Genomic DNA, 17,753 nt, shown 5'->3' on the forward strand with positions numbered 1-17,753 from the left:
TAAATTCTTTCAGCCATTTCCGTTTGCTAAACATATATGGAGAACAAAACAATTAGGAGCATCATGCAAATAGTACATATTATAGACTTTACATAGAGTAGACTTTGAAAATAGATAATGTGAAAAAAATTAAAGGATGTCAATTATTAAACGATCTATAGATTTGAACACTAAAATTTGATATATCTGCTGGTAGTGAGCTAAATCCCATTCCAAATTAAGAGCCACTCAACCCTCAAGATATTAGCTTCAACTTCATTATTATTGGTTTTCCAAGAACTGAGGTGAAATTTCCATTGGGGGAGACATGTTTGCCACATATTTAAACTGTAAATACAAAAGAAAGATGCTGGAAATTATTGACCATGGGGGTGATAAATTTAGAATTTTAAATGCTAGAAGATATTTAGATACCTTGTGTTGGTGATACTTCTCCTTGACTGCAGTCAATGCACACCCTTTGTTATTTAGTTGTAAATTATGGAATGCATGAATATAGTCCTTCATCTTTGATACTTTATAGCCTGTGTAATGTTCTAGCATAGGATTCTAAAGATCGAGGACAATAAAATCCTATTCAAATTTTAGTACAGACAAGACCAAACAAAAAAATGACTCAATGGAATTTACATTACCCAGGGGCAAGTTCCAGGATCAAGAGTCATCCTTGCCACAAATATAGCTGATGCAACTATCATTGACAGAACATAATGGAGAAAGTCATACACAACAAGGGTGAGTTTAGCAAGACAATTGCCCATGAATTCCAAATGTAGAGATGGAACCTGAATGAAAAAAATTATGAAGGTAAGAATAAAATACTTTTGTATATTAAATAATTTTATCTCCCACATACAACAAAAGAAAACTAGAATGTAAAGCTACCTTATATCATGTTTGAGCAGCACGGGCAAAGTGCCTATTTGAATTGAGAAGGGAAAATGAAAAATGAGTACATCATTAATTTATCATGATTGTTCTGTGGCTTACATTTGAATATATCAATGTTTTTGTTTTTCATGTTAACTTCGATGAAAATAGTCACCAAGATTGCTCCACAAAAAACATTACCTGAGAAAGCTCTTAGTTGTTGGTGTTGTAAGATCATATCGCAAATAAGTTAGGACATCAATCTCCATTTCTAACACCTATTAGTATTAAGATAAGGATAATTCTCATTTTAAGAAACCGTCCAAGAGAGATGCGACAAATCATCTTGCAATACAAAAGGAAAATTGTACCTCCTCCCTTGTGTAAGTATTATCTGTAATGTAACAAAATTATTCCACATGTGGAGCACAAATTTCTTCATACTTCATGAAAGTGACATCAAAGCAGTATTTAAAAATTGACCAAAGAAAAGAAAAGAAAAGAAAATGTTACAGTGGGCAAGAAGCAAACACGAGGCAACAAGCATGCAAGTAACCCCAAGAAGCTGAAGCTTTTGTCTATTCACAACATTTGTAGAGAGAAACTAATCAATATAGGACATAGTTAAGTAAAGTGTATCTGGCACAAGTTTGTACTCCTCGGCAACCTATTAAAACAATCTAATTTTGAATTGATTATATAAAATTAATTGCACAACTACAATAGGGAAAAATAAATATATAGATAGCATGAAGAAATGCAATAAGCAACAAATCTCAACAAGCCAATTAACAAGCATGCCCCTCATATTTACATTGATCTCCCGTTGAATTGTTTCAATGTAACAAGGTAATGCTCGATGTTTTAGCTGAAAAAGTAATTGATGACTGTAAGTATTAATCAAAAGAAGCTTCAAGAAAATGTCATAAATTCAGTCTAGCTTAACACTTGAAAACTAATAACTTTTTTGCTTCAAGTACCTGTATTACTTCATTTAAGCTTAGAACATCAACAAAAATTTGCAATTTTTAGTGAAGATATGTATCAACTAAATCTATATCTAGCACACGACATAAAAACAAAGTAATTCACAACTTCCTCTGTAGAATATTGTAGATCCATCCAAGGATCTACAGTTATATGCCTATAATAAAAAATTTACAACAATAAGCTGAAGTTGTTTAAAGCATAATACATCTAACAATAGTGAGAATTATACTAACAAGCATTAGAAAAGTACATAGAAACAAATCAGCTCAATTGAACAATATAAATTTTTTGGACCAAGAATAAAAGATCACTGTGAATAGAGCAAACTTCTATAATGTGTAATTTATCATAAATTTTTGTGGCATAAGTAGTACACATCTAAGGATCACCATTGTCCAAATCAATATCAATATAGTGAGAATGGCTTGATCACCCCACAGCTTCACGAGATTTGACTAGAATGGCAGGAACTCCTGACATTTGTAGAAGATCAAAACTGTGAGTAAAAAGCAGAAAGAAGAGAATTTGGAAAAATTGATCAAAATAAAAAACAAAACTTAATGAATTATATGTTTAGGTACTCTTAATTAGTTTACGAAATCCCAATCAAATTACCTTGTTTTGAATTGTTCTTGAGCTCTCTCGATATGTGCTAATTTTGGAAAATTTATTGCTTTAGAGAAGACACTAATGCCTCATTAGCACATGCTAAAGCATTTTCATTATTTATTTCGGCTACAAGATGTTTGCATTGTAATTGCACTAGTATATTTTCTGTAGTTGTAGTTAGATCTTTAGAATTAGCCTCTATATCCTGCGCATTCTCTCCATTGCTCTTTTTTTCACCAATCCCAACATCATCATTGGAAGAATGATCCTTGGAATGGCAAGGAACAAGTATCATATCCTTTTCAATTTCTGCAACTTTGGTATCTGTATTGACATTTTGAATAATTCCTTGGCATTTTCCTTTGCTATTGTTACCCACAGATGCAACCTAAGCTCATATCACAATACAAATAAATTATATATATCTGAAAGGAAAACGTAAACTATTCAACATATAATAGTGACAATTTCTTCAATTGAGAACAAAGGAGATATGACACAAATAGTATCAGGTTCTCTTGAAGATATGCAAAATTTAAATCTAGACCCCAGTGTGCATAGAATACTAAATTAAAGCAAAATTTTGCCATACAATTTAGACTACACTGTCATTTCTCATCATCTCCTTAAAATACCATGCATAATATAAAAGTTAAAACCAACATAAGTATGCAAAATAAAATTCAGTTTTACCTTACGTGTCCTAACTCTTGGCGAAGCCCGTTCTCCATCTTTATACATGTTAGTCACATCTCCAGGTACTAGTCGACATTTAGCTAGACTAGTAGCATCATGTAAAGAATGCATGGTGGAATCCTCAGATGCTGGTCTTTTCCTCATCTTCCTTTGGCCCACCGGAGGAAAAGGTTGGGGTAGATGGTTTTCACAAGAAACAATGTTATTGTTAGATGTGGACTTTGCAACCCTGGCCTGAGTAATGTGGACATTATTAAGTTATTGTGGCCCAGTTATGGCTTGGTCACTTAAACAATAGTGAAATGCACAAAGCCTGCCTCTTCTAACCCTAAATTTTTGAATAATGTTTGCACAGAAGATTCAAATGAGAAAATCTATCATGAAACATGACCTATTACTCCTATGAACAAATCACAAGCTATAATTTGTAGGCACAAAATCTTGAAATGCAACTAAAATCATAGAGTTTAATTATTATCGAATCAATATTGTGAGCTGAAACCAGTCGAAAATATGGTTAACGATATGGAAAACATTTTAATAGGCTAAAAATGGATGTGCTTGTTAAATGCTGACTAACTTGAGAATACAATTTTGATCCAAGAATCTAAAAATAGTTGAGGTGTTAAGGGTACACTATAAACTAGTGAAAATAGATAACAGAATTCAGTACAATAGTAAAAAAACCCACAACTAGGATTATGAGTAACTAGAAATATGTGCATTTTTATAGGAGTAACATTACAACTATTAGGTTAAGTTACTCATTTAGATTCAGGGATAGACTTAGGTACCAAAATATGATTCATCATTTTTTTTCTTATTATGATTCATATGGAGTCATGTGTATATGTATTATATATAAGAACATATGCATGCATTACGTATGGAATCATGTGTATTTATTCCATGTTTGGCATATGGGTCTCTAGGGATCTGGGTAGATTCACATCAAAATTCATATGGATTCATGCGGGGTTCAGATTTCACCTTGTGGGTTTGTTTGGATTCATAGATCACAAATCCATAGCGTCAAATCCAAACACTATGCAAATCTAGTACATACCGGTTCAAGAATCCAAACCCAATACAGACCTAGATCTAGTCCATAAGCCAGATGCACAAATCTGGTAATATGGCTATTAGGACATGTAATGAGTATTGACTAGAATTTTCAACTCCAATGTTATTCAACCCAAAGTAATGAGACTCGAACTCAGCTCTGACTCAACAAGGGCAATTCAACTCGTGACCCAGCTTGGACTTGGTCATGACTCAACAATGGCTCAGCAAGTCAGGGTATACTAATTGAATGTAAATGAAATTTTATTTGTTTCTACTTTTGTATTCAGGAGGGGCATATCAATGAAAATTGAGTTGTTCAAGGTTAGACCAAAGAAAAAAAGTCCACCAGTTACAATTAGTGGATGCAAAATTGCATATATTGGTAACCTTCCTTGAGTTGTTAAGGAAGATGATATCAGACAATTCTTCAAGGACTCTAAAATAGAGTCAGTAAGTTTAGCATCATATAAAACAGGGCTCCATCACCAAGGAACCAAAAGATGACTATATGTTCAAGGAAACAAAAAAGACCACATTGACTATATGTTCAAGGAACCAAAAGATGAATGCAATGAGACTATTACAAGTGAAAAAACTTTAGTCTCATTAAAGAGAATTGGGATGTGTGTTTGAAGACTTAACAAATTTTTCCAAATTTCTTTGAAATCAAAACCTCTTGCAGTGCTCTTAATCATAAATGCCATACCAATTTAACTCTTTGTCAGTTTCATAGTCACTATCAATGAGACCCTCATTTTTATATTGATACATCATGTGACCATCATATTTATATTGATACAACACTCCAAGAACATATTCATCCTTGTTACCTTAATTTTATTAGCACATTTTTTACCGTCTCAATTCCTTTTTTAGTAATGAAATTCCCATAGATAAAAAACTGATTGAAATTAGGCTTGTCTACAACAGCTTCTGCAGTAGCCTTAGCCCCAATTGTAGAGATAGCAGTAGTACTCAAATCAAGCACTCTAAGCTGCTCGTGAACTTTCAAAATTGCTTTTCATATCATGATTGTTCCATCATCCTTGAGTTTGTTTTGTGCTACAACAAACTTTGTCAACAAGATTTTTTCAGCAAGGCATGCAACCAAAACTGGAGCCGCTTTTGGAGTGATACCATTTCCAGCAATCGTAAGAACTCTTAGAGATGGAGTAGCATCCTTGATGTTGTCCACAATGGAAATTGTGCCTTCATCCTCAAGATTCATATAGTTTAAATGAACTTTTGTGAGACCTATTTATCCACAGATGACTTGGCTCAAAGAAACAACATCGACTGTCCCAAACATGTTATTTGATAAATTGAGTGTTTTCAACCTGCCACCTTGGCTCAAAGCTCCTACTAAAGCTTTAACACCTTGGATACCTATACAACTTCCTGAGAATTCAAAATCCTCCAGATCAATGCATTTTTTTACAAGCACTAAAAGGGCCTTTGCTGCATCATCTTCTGAGTAGTTGTGACAAAAATGAAAACCCTTAATCCTTTCAAGAGATGGAAGAATCTCACAAATAAATCTAGCAGCTTCTTTGGAAATGTGGGTATCTATGAATTTTAGATTTTTGAGCATCTTTTAAGATTTCAAGAGTGGTCGAAAAGCTTTAACTCCCTTCTCTCTCAATTCATACAGATCAAAAGTCAAGGATTTGAGCACGCACCTTTCTAAAGTAGGTGACGATATTGCAATGACCTTAAGTTCTTCAGACTCAGACCTTCTGATGAAAAAATTTAAAAGTTCCACCCTTGTTAAAGTTTTCTAAATACCCATCAAAACTCTATTTGCGACACAGGTTGCCTCTACTTCAAAACTTACGTTACCAAGGCATAACTTGGTACAAGATTTCTCAAGTTCTTCCAATGGCCTAAAGAATTCTATAGCTAAATGTTCATCAAGAAATCTTTGATCCCCAATTGACATCTCAAATATAGTTTCTTTCACTTCAACTAATTCAGATAATGATTCCATGATCTGCAACAAAACAACCCCAAAAAATATTTTGAAAACAAATAGATTTGGAAACAAACATATTACAATTAAATTTATAAAATATTAGGAGTTGTAGGCTAATGATGATGAAATACAGCTGAAGGGTTAATCTTCCAGTCCACATACTTGTGGTTTACAAAATTGGAATAGTATGAATTGGAAATGTTCCAAGAAGCAATTTGCACAGTTTGGCTTTCCCAAAAGGTTTTGGACATGTATTCTTTGCTAATGATGAATCCCTAGAAAATACCATGAAAAAAGATAATGTGAAATTATATGATAGGCCAATCAAGGTTTCTTATCCAGTCAAGAAGTATACTGAACCAAGCAAAGAGAAAAAGAAGGTTCAAGATGTTTAAAAGATGGGCAGGAGTTCAAAACTATATTTACATGAGTAGCACTCTTGTGCATTGCGAGGGCTAACAATGATATTATACAAAGCAATTGGTGCATGACTGCTAGCATCATTACAATTTCAGCCATGCAATAATTGCAATTGAAATTTGTTCAAAAATAGGCCCAAGTGGGTTAGCCTAAGGGTCAAAAGAAGAATTTAGATTTCACTTAATTACAAATCAATCGAACCTAGTACATTCTAGGACTCCATTTGTCAACCTAGTACATTCGAGGACTCCCTTTGCCCATGAAATTTTACTACATTACATAAATAACCCTTGTCCTTTCATCTTGATGCCAAGAATGGCTTACAACCTGAACTTTAATGATTACAAACATATCAAAAAGGATCTTCACAGGGTCTTATTACATCAAATGTTCTAACATGGTCATGTTGGTTAGCTTGAGACTTTAATGTCTTCTCATGCCTTCAACCTTAACCTTGATGCTCTTGCATCATTCTCCCAAGGATCAAAGAAATCCAAGTCCCTTTGGATTGGTAGTCTTCTTCCTTTTCTTCTAGTCTTTAAGCACTCCATTAGCAGACCCTGCAACTAGATTGTACCCTCTGCTCTTTGTCCTCATGTACCTGCAAATAAATATCTTAGATTTATGCCATGTGTTCCATCCTTCAACTATTATCATGATATGCCCATGGTCTGCACCATCAGCACCCACAGAATAACCTTGCAATTCTGCAATAAGGCACATAACTTGTTGAAGGTTTTGCAAATGGCATGGAAAACTAAGAAGGCTTAATCTTGGGGAAAAGTTTATGGTCAAGGAAAGTTGGATCATCACGGAATTGAGTAGGCAAACCTTCTAGGAAGTTGCAATACTTCAACCTTGTAAGTGTCACCTCAATGCAATGGGTACTAAACAAACAATTTAAGTTGATGAGAAATGGTTGTTATGAATTCAAATTGTAAGCATCACCTCAATGCATTGGTATTAAGAAAATAATTCAAGCTGATGAGTATGGGATTTTATGAACCACAACTCATGAAATATGCATTAAGTCCATACCTATTGTTTACGATGACTATGGGTTTTTTTTTAAGAACATACTTGCTATTTACAGTCAGTAAGTTTCTATATCCTCTAAGAAATTTGAAGCAATGAGCCAAAGTCACACTGTTGAAGATGATCATTGTCCCCTCAAAGTACCACCATTTGATAAATTGTTGCATTGAAATATGATCTAGAAAGGGCCTTTCCACATAGTATGTTGGCACTATTTGGCAATCATTGATCATGTGGTTATTGCAAATAGGCTAAGGACCAAACATAGAATCATGGAGGTAGTGCACGGATGTATAAAGGAAATGCAAGAAACATCAAAGATATTGTTAATTGTTCAATGGCCTTAGTAAAGATAAAGCTTGGCACTTGAAATGCATAGTACAATGGGATTAGTAAGATATCAAATATTTTGATAGAATGCCCAAAATAGAGCTTGGAATTTTGATTGATGGACATGCATATGGGAAAGCATGATATGTAATGTTTTATGTCAAAAATGGCTTTAACTCTATTGGCTCAGTGCATGAGATACACCTACAACTTCTCTACACAATCAGCTTGCTATGAAATGTTTTAATCCAGATGGTCAAAACATGTACAAAGAACATGAATTGTTTGACTAAAGGCATTCATGACATTGGTGTCAATGGGTCTCTATGAAAGGCAAAGAAAGGATACCGATTCATTTAACAAAGTCCCAAATATCATACTTCCATCACAATTCAATTATGAAATATAACATGCAACACCATGTCTAATTATATTGCTTCAAGGAGATATTTGATCAAGGATGAAATGAATGATCACACCTAGTGTGCACATTATAGAATAGAGATAGTCTTGTGAAATATAAAACTAAAAATAAAATATGCAAATCCACTTGGCTTAAATTGGAACTATTGGCTTACAATTTCAAAACACATCTTCAAAACACTAAATGAAGATTAGAACTATAGGCTATGATTGGGTAACTTTTACTATCATACCAATTTGCAAATAACAAAAAAATACTATTACTTTTGGGCTTTCTGAAAAAGGGGTGGGGGTATGAAAGTAAGGGTGCTTAAATTGTCTTGTAGAGCATGAACAGGCAGATTTCAGTTGTGGAGACATCTATTCCAAACTATTTTCTTTATTTTTGATTTACCTATCTAGATTGCTAAAACTCAAAGCTCCTAACCCATTATAAACAGTTACCCATTCCTAACTCAGAGTTTGTAACTTGAAGTTCATCCATACCTTCTAACTCTACCAAATGATGTTAAGACACTAATAAGGCCAAATACATTATAGACAAATTAAGCACTGATTTTTTCTGTGTGAGCAAATACCTAGGATGGATCATGGAAGTAGTTGGACAACCACTGACCGAATACTCATCAAACATAAAGATCCAAAAAGTAAGCTGAATTTAAAAACTAAGATGATAGGAAAACCTACCAATCAAGAGAGAGGTAACAACATTAGTTTTTTGCATCAATAATTTGCATGTAAGTTTTAGGAAAAGCTTAAGGAAATGATTGATAAATTGGATTTTGAAGGATGTTTCTTGAATAATTACTATACACAGGAAAGTTAAATTGCTATCAACATGCAAAATGGGCTGTAGATGCTTGTTGGATTTCAAACTGTAGGATTCAAATTATAGCTAAGTATAATCATCAATGAATCTACTATCACTATCACGAATACACACCATTGACTATATTTTACATTCAAGCTTTTCCTTGCGTGAGAAAACCAATCTACAATATGGATCTGCCGATAAAATGTAATAGTAAGAGTTCTAAAGTAACTGACACAATCCTAATCGAACATAAATTTTGCCTTATAGTTGCCATTAATGTTGTTCGATAATATGAAAATCATTTTGCTTCCTTCTAAAGATACATACAGCTATCTGAATTTAAAAATAGCCACAATTAAAAACCTACTAATTAAAACTAACTTGATAAATTTAAGACTAAACTTTTCAACTTATCTACAATTCTTGTGAATATCAAAATTTAACGGTGTAATTTTAGATGTAGTCAAAAAGTCCCTAGATCTGGAATCTTTAGAGCCAAGGAACAAATTCATTTCTGGAGCACCTCGTTTGAATCGATATAATGTTAATTTTAAAAAGAAGTGTAGAATCTAATGCTATAATAAAAGGGTATGTGAATTTCGCTATTGAATTAAGAAGTAAGTCTATTGTGCTTTGATTTTTAGGAGTTATGGGAACCCAGTTATTAAATCCATATTATATTGAGGTTGCCTATGATGATGAGGCTGAGATAGAAGAGCTAAATCTCATAAAGAATAATAGGAACTTGAAATAGTGAGAGGAGGAACTAACTACAACATCTTGGCTATACTTTGAAAACCACCCAAGGGACAAGTTCCATACTCTCTCAAAGTTCGCGGAGTCTTGCTGGGATAGGGCATCACTGTTCTTATAGACAATGGGGCCACACATAGCTTTCTTTATTAAGGATTGGTATCTATGAGGGGCCTTGCGTATTTTGTAAGCCCACAATAATTATGTTTTAGTACTAATTTTTTTTCAAAATATGGTGGTCGCTGTCAGTTTTTACATATATGAAATGTGTAACTTTGATTTTACAGATATTACTATCTGAGGGCATCAAGTTGGGGATGTCCTAATAATTTTACAAGCTAGGCACAATGGGAAGGGGACTTTTCATTCTCATCCCCATTAGTAGAATAATATTGCAATTTTAGTTATAAATTTATAATGGTCAACTAAGTTGTTGCAATAGACTTCAACAATATTCTTTATTCTTTTAGTTGTCATCTTTTCTTAGTTTTCAATCTTATCCTTATTGGAGAACATAGAGTTCATAGAAATGCTTTTATTACAATTTCCTTCTACAAGCATTTTCTAGTAATTTTTAAATTTTCAAATCCTCCATACAATATACTACTTTAGTTATGCATCTCTTGCTTGTGTGTTGCTCTATGGAGAGAGATTTAATTCTGAGCGACCATGAACAGTAAAGTGATAACACTTTTACATAAAATAGAAATAATATCCAAGCCACTTACCTTGGGATTGTACTCAACATTCCTAGCCTAAAGAGCTATAGCCTTGAGATCCAATTTGCAATCCAAATTTACAGTTGACACAATATTGTTTCTATGTATTTGTCCATTGAAGGCATGTGCATCCAGCAAGAAAGATACAATTAAATTTTAAAAGAAACACAAGGAAGGGTATCTTTGAAATTAGAGCATTCCATTGATTATTGCAACCAACAATATGGCCTTATTAAATTTAAAAACATTATCCTCTACATATGTACAGAACATTTTACAATGTAAATTGACATAAGATTATCCTCTAAGTGATAGTTTGCAAGTTATTAGTTAAGGCATTCACAGTGGTATCAGAGTTTTGATCTCATCAACCGGTGAATAATGCAGAAAATTTTAAGATGTTTGACAAAACAAAATAGGGTGGATCTTTTTTAGAAGCTGATTGAAATACCAAGGAGCCAACATAAAATGATCAAACTATTTAAAATAATATTGTAACTTCAGAGTAATGCAAAATTCAAATCCATTTAGAACATCACAGAAAGAGGGAAGCTCATGTTCAAACAACAAACAAATTGTTAGTCCCACGCGAAAACCTAGCAAACCCAGGTTCTCAAAAAAGGATGAAGAAAAAGCTTAAGACAACCATTAGCACATGAGTTTGTGTATGCAACTTGCAAATTAGAACAAGGGTAGCTAAATTTATAGCATTGCTACAAATTAAATATGCTTCCTACTGCTCGATAACCCTTCTGATATTCTTTTGTATTTCTACCTACAACAACTAGGTATACACTTTTGATACTCTTTTGTATTACTGCCTACAAAAACTAGGTATATAGTAGTAGAGGTAGACAGTAGTGGGTTGGAGAAATCTCAGAATCTACGACAATGGTTGTGCTCAACCATTTTGGTTTGTATTTTCTCGTTTAGAGAATATTTATTTCTTTGCTTGAAATGGTTTATATATGAGTGTGAATCATTCAAATTTCCTCAGTTAAAAAGATGTTGAGTGAGTGTGTAAATTGGCTTTACACCTGCATTCTACCACCATTTTTTATATGCAATCATTGAGAATATGTAAGTTCTTTGCAATCACATCCATGATTCTTGACCTAACCCTAACATTTCTTAAGGAAAAATTTATAGTACTTTCTAATGTTTTGTTTATTAAACTATCTTGTTCTACTCTACCTACTGACCATGGTAATCTAGATGAAACTAAACATTGACAATTTGTGTTACTCCTCTATGTTACCGTATTACTTAATAAACCCATTTCTAGCAAAGATGTCAAATGTATACTTGAAACCAACATATGCAGAATGAAATTTAACCCAAGTGAAATTGATTTTCATAGCTGTAAGCTACATTCATCTAAAAGAATTAGAGTCATTACATTGCCAATTTTGAATATATCCTGAAAATATCCATTTGTGTCAACAGGCAAGCATGTTGCAATGGCTTCAAACTTCAATCTGTTTGTCTCTATTGAGGTCTTTTTGGGGAATTTTGTGACAAGAACATTTTTGTATCCATTTTGACTGATTTCTAAGGAAAAGAACAAGACATCACTTTCTGAAATGAATTCTTGAGAATTAAGGTATGAGCATTACAGTATGAGACAAATGGACTAATTTTTGTGACATGTGCAGGCTATTGCAGAAAAATGAAATATCAAGTCCACTTCATAAAGAGTTTTTGTAAGGCTCTACTCTTTATCCATATTTTATTTTCCATTTGGATTCATCTTATGCTAGGTTTTGTTTTAGTATTTAACCTGTATGCCCCATTTTTAGAGATTTGTCCCACAAAAATCTGACTGGGTCAGTACCCATGACTCATGCTTGAACCATCATGTACGAATAATCTTCCCTCTTATGCTATGTGGGAATTATGTTTCACATGTGAATGCATTTTTGCATTAAAATATAACTAATATTTAGATTGAAGTGCTGATTCTGGGGTTTGGGTGTTTGGAATTTGCTAGTATCAAAGGAAATCCTCTGCTATTTGGAGGTACTATGCAAAATTGGTTTGGGGAGTCTCCAACACCCATGGCTTTTATAGTAAATTCATGAGAAGGTGAGGTTATTTCTACTTCTTCAATCTTTTCAATCTTTATTTGATTTTCTTAGCTAAATAGCTCTTTTATAGGTACGGTACCAACTGGAGACTCTAGAAAACATAAAGTGGTAGTCTCATTCAATGTAAGTCTGGGCCTCTTATGTTTAATGGGTTTTGGAGTTCAAATTTTCTTGTGGTGGAGACAAAGACACAATCAACAGGTTTTCTTACTTGGGAAAGATCTTACAGGAGACAAATTCTCATGCCTTAACTTTGGTCCCAATGAATTTTCCTTCAACACTTTGAGGTTATCCTTTCCATAACAATCCACCACCCTGGACTAATCCTTCCCACAACTAGAAGATTTTTGTTTAGGTTACCCTTTACCTCTCTTGACAGTCTCAAAGCTTGACTATGGCACTTGAGAATTGCTTGGGGTAGACTTTAGTTGCGAAATCCTTTGAATTAGTACTAATGAATCTGTACAGAGAAAATTTCCATATTTTCTTTGATTAATAAATATAGTGTAAAAAATCTTTTACAAAATCAAATACTTTCTTTCCTAATGCAATAATGTTTGGATTTTCTCTTGTTAAACATGCTAAACAACAAGTTGTGATAGAATCAAAATATTGAGCACTAATTTCAGAGTTTTTTCATCATGAACCCTCAAATATGATTTGATTTAAAAAAATATAGACACTCAATCAGGTAATTTCACGGGAGCTTAGGAGTTCAAGAGAGGAACAAGAACAGAAGCTTCATGAGGCTATGGTGAAAAAGACTAGAGAATGGACAAATCAAAATGTGAGCTTGATTCTAGAATAGTAGAATTGGAGTAGCTGCTAAATGAGGTAGAAGCAAGAAGTAGTGCAACATCCACATCTCTTCAGGAAAATTCAAAAGCATTATCTAATTTGCAAGAAGCCAGAAACTAAGTTGAGTATGAGGCTAAAGTTCTTCAAACTAAACTTGAGATGTTAGAAAGTGAGAATGTTGGCCTCAAATATAAACTTCATGCACTTAACAAAGAACTGGGTATAATAATTGATGAAGGTATATTAGTAAGAAATCTGCCTAGGCTGCTAGCAAGTAGCAAATAGAAACAATTAAGAAAGTTACCAAGTTAGAGGCTGAGTGTCAGAGGCTAAGAGGTCTACTTAAAAAATGATTACCAAGGCCTACTACACTGGCTCAAATGAAGCTTGAAGTAGATACTGTTGGAAGGGAGTTTGGGGATATCAAATTGAGGAAATCACTTAGTAAGGGTGTTGGTTCAACACGTTCTTTAGTAGAGACATTAAATGATAAACACAAGGAACATTCTTAGAAAGCAACTAAATACCATACAGGAAAAGTGCTGGCAATAGAAGAAGAGAACAAGATGCTAAAAGATGCTCTCTCAAAGAAAAACAGTGAGCTTAAGGCTTCTAGAGTCATGTGTGCTAGAATAGCTGCCAAACTCTCCATTGTTAAACAATAGTTGGAATCTTTGAGGCGATGGCAAGGAAAACCTACACTTGAGTTGCATTTGGAAGGATCAAGAAATGAAAGCACAAGCAATCCACCAAGCTTGTCTTCCATTTCTAAGGATAGGAATGATGGCGACCCTAGTGCAGTGTCATGGGCTTCAACACTGATTGTAGAGATGGATCATATCAAAATAGAAAAGGTCATTGGCAAAGCTAAGAAGCTCAGTGATGTGTCCAAGATAGATTTGATGGATGATTTCCTTGAGATGGAGAGATTGGCTTCCATGGATTCAACTAGATTGGATCAAGCAGAAGTAGGAAATTTAGATGAAATAACTAACAAGAATGTTTTAGGAAGTTTTGATATTTCATCTAATCAAGAAGATAGAGCTTTCTTAGAAGAAGCTCTTGCACAAAAAGAATTAAAGCTTCAAACTGTCAATCAAGAATGCTCTGAGTTGTTAAAAAAATGAACCATTTGCAAGAAAATCTAATTGTTTTGCAAGCTAGAAACACTTGGAATGAATCTTCCCTAGTTAGTCTCAAAGAAAAGCATGATATGATCCTTTCTGTTGATGTTGAGGGTGCAGACCTACACAAAATACTAGATGAGGTCAAATATGCCATGGCAATAGATGTTGAAAGTACTAGAGATTCTCAGAAACATATCTGGTCTTCTGTGAAAGCTAACTTCACTTCTCATTTTGATACTATGATTAGAATTAGTTCTATTGATGTAGAGTTTGCAACTTCTATTGTCAGTGTCGTTAATTTCTTACAATCTATAGCCCAAGACCCTAAAAAGACTAAAAAATTTAAATCATCAGATACTGATAAACTAGTTTTTAGAATTCAGGATTTTTCTTAGTTAGTGGATTAATTTTTGTAGTGCAAAGAAAAAAATTATAGAGTTAATTGTTGAACTAATATCTTTGTTATCTCAATTTAGGAAAATGTTTGCTCTTGGTTTCAGTGAAATCTTCCAAAATGAAGCCATAGATTTTGGCAACCAATTGCCCAACTTGATGTAGTCTAGTTTTCTTTGTAATTCAATTAGTACAGATAATTTCACAAGACAAGAAAGTGCTCAGGATCTTTCAGGAGAAGAAAAGGCTAATAGCCTACACTTTCAACTAGCTAGTGGAAATTTATACATAATTAGGAAGCTTCAGCATTCAAGTAGAAAAAAAATCTTTGGAGTCTGAGTTGAAGGCCCAGGTAAGCAGAATTGGAGAGTTAGAAGAGGAGCTTATGTGCTTCAAGAGTGAGAATGCAAATCTAGAAACAATCTTGGCTGCAACCAAAGAGGATCTTGGAGACACACAGTATTAGATTATTGAGTTAAAAGAGGAGCTCATACGTCTCAAGAGTGAGGATGCTAATTTTGAAGGAGTCTTCATTGTAACAAAAGAGAAGCTTGATCACACCCAACATCAAGTTACAGAGTTGGAGGAACAACTTACGCATTTGAAGGGTGACAATGCTAATCTAAAAGGTAGTCCTAGCTACAACTAAAGAGAAACTTGAACACACAAAAAGTCAATTTACTAAATCGAAACAAATGCTAACAAAATTGCAAATGCAGCTTGAATCTGCTAAGGAATCAAAGAAATTATTAGAGAATGAACTAGCAGCCATGATTTCACATAAATCAGATATTAAATCTCAATTCAAGGCAACAGAAACTGAGATGAAAGGGTTGTTTGAAAAAGTGGATTCTTTGGAGCTAGAGCTCCAGGAGGAGTGCATGCAATGCAAAGATGCCATTACCAAGTGTGAGGTTTTAGAGGAGCAGTTACAAAGGTTTGTGAAATGCTTCAATCCTATTTCAAATATACTAGATTGATGTATATTTTAATTTCCTAAGATATGTTGAGTTCTATCTGATTTTTTTTATAACTTCTTCAGCATGCATGTATCTAGTTTCAGACTTAGGGTTTCTGAACTAATGTGAAGATGTTTAATTGGATACCAGGAAGGAACAATTTTTTGATTATTCCTAAAGTTTTGTATCAGAAGAATAAATTAGAAAGAGACTGGTATTAACCAACTTGCTTGGAACCCCTCATATTTAATCTATGTTATTTTCTTATTTGCACAATATACAAATCAAAAGTATGCATATATTACTAATTTGTGTTTGCTTTCTATTTATTCTCCATGCTAACCAATGTAAAGCTCATGGTTGTAGTACACTGACATTTTCTATTTTATCATCACAATCAGATTTAAACTATAAGATTTAGCATGAAGATCTGCTTGGCATGAAGCCATGTTTTCCTATCTTGTTTATGTAGAAGCAGATTCCACGATAATAAATGTCCAAGAATGCATCATGAATAATTGACATGACTTAAATATAGGTAAGTCTACCAGATCTTCACAATCCATGTTAAATGCTGATTTGTTTCTGGGATAATTTGTGTGACAGTTTTTAGCATCAACATTTTGGATCATACTACATGATCCATCATCAGGATATGGGAGAGTAACATTGATAAATCACGTAGGATGATCCAAAACATTGATGCTAAAAACTGTCACAAAATCGATCCAAGAAACAAATTAACATTTGAGTATAGTTGCCTCGAAATGAGGCAGAACTATCCAAAAGGGACTATATACAATGATAAAAACATGGTAGTTTTGTGATATGGATATCTAATACAAACATCTTTCTCTCCTTTTAATATAGAGAGATAGATCTATAAGGGAAACCACATGCTTCAATTGAGCATGAAGGATTCCACACACTTAAATTAACCTAAAGGATTTGGATGTTGGTGTTTTCATTTAGTTCATTGTTATCTTGGACATTAAAAATTAGAAATAAATTATAGACTAGTGAAGAAATGAGCACAAATATGCATATTGATTTGAATAGAGACCTTTTTGGCTCACAAAGAGGTTCCTGATCCTTCATCCTTTTTTTTTGCTCAAGAATATTTTTGGTTAGAGTAAATTAGATGTGCAAATGCATTTTTAATCATAGCTTTTTCCTATCACTTATTCTACCAAAATGTTTCCTTGGAACAATTTTTTTGATGAGCCGTAAGAAAACTTGAGGGGCCATATAGCTATTACAAATAAAATTCTTAGGATACAATAAATTCATCCCATATTCTTAGCTTATACAAGCATTTTTGAAATGAGTTGTATTAGAATATATGGTAATTCCTGAAACAACTACATTTGGAGAGTGTCTGAAAATGCAGGCAACTGCACATAAATTGAAACCCTAGTAAAAGGAGAATGCAGAAATACCAATTTGGCACCAGCCAAGAAATATCGCAAATTTATACTTCTTCTCCAATCCGTCGTTGTCTGCTTTGTTTACCATTTGTAGCCAACAATGCAAGCATTATTAGAAAGGGCATTGCGGTGCATGACTCGACCAAACAAAATAGAAAGCAATGACTCATGGCTTGTTTCCTAGCTACGAACCAACTTACACTTCACCTAGGTGCTCACTCATATGTAAGCAGGTCTGTGCAAGCCCTTGCCGATAGCAAAGCTTA

General features: G+C 33.7%; 2 pseudogenes; one reads left to right on the forward strand and one right to left on the reverse strand.

The window, feature by feature from the left end:
• Positions 1–261: 261 nt before the first annotated feature.
• On the reverse strand, positions 262–6,453 carry LOC149539602 (uncharacterized; annotated as a pseudogene).
• A 36-nt stretch (positions 6,454–6,489) lies between these two features.
• Positions 6,490–16,310, forward strand: LOC149539603 (uncharacterized; annotated as a pseudogene).
• The last annotated feature ends 1,443 nt before the right edge of the window (positions 16,311–17,753 follow it).

Source organism: Cupressus sempervirens, chromosome 9 (genome assembly GCF_028749045.1).
Source record: "Cupressus sempervirens isolate cs-2001-9-10 chromosome 9, ASM2874904v1, whole genome shotgun sequence".
NCBI lineage: Eukaryota > Viridiplantae > Streptophyta > Pinopsida > Cupressales > Cupressaceae > Cupressus > Cupressus sempervirens.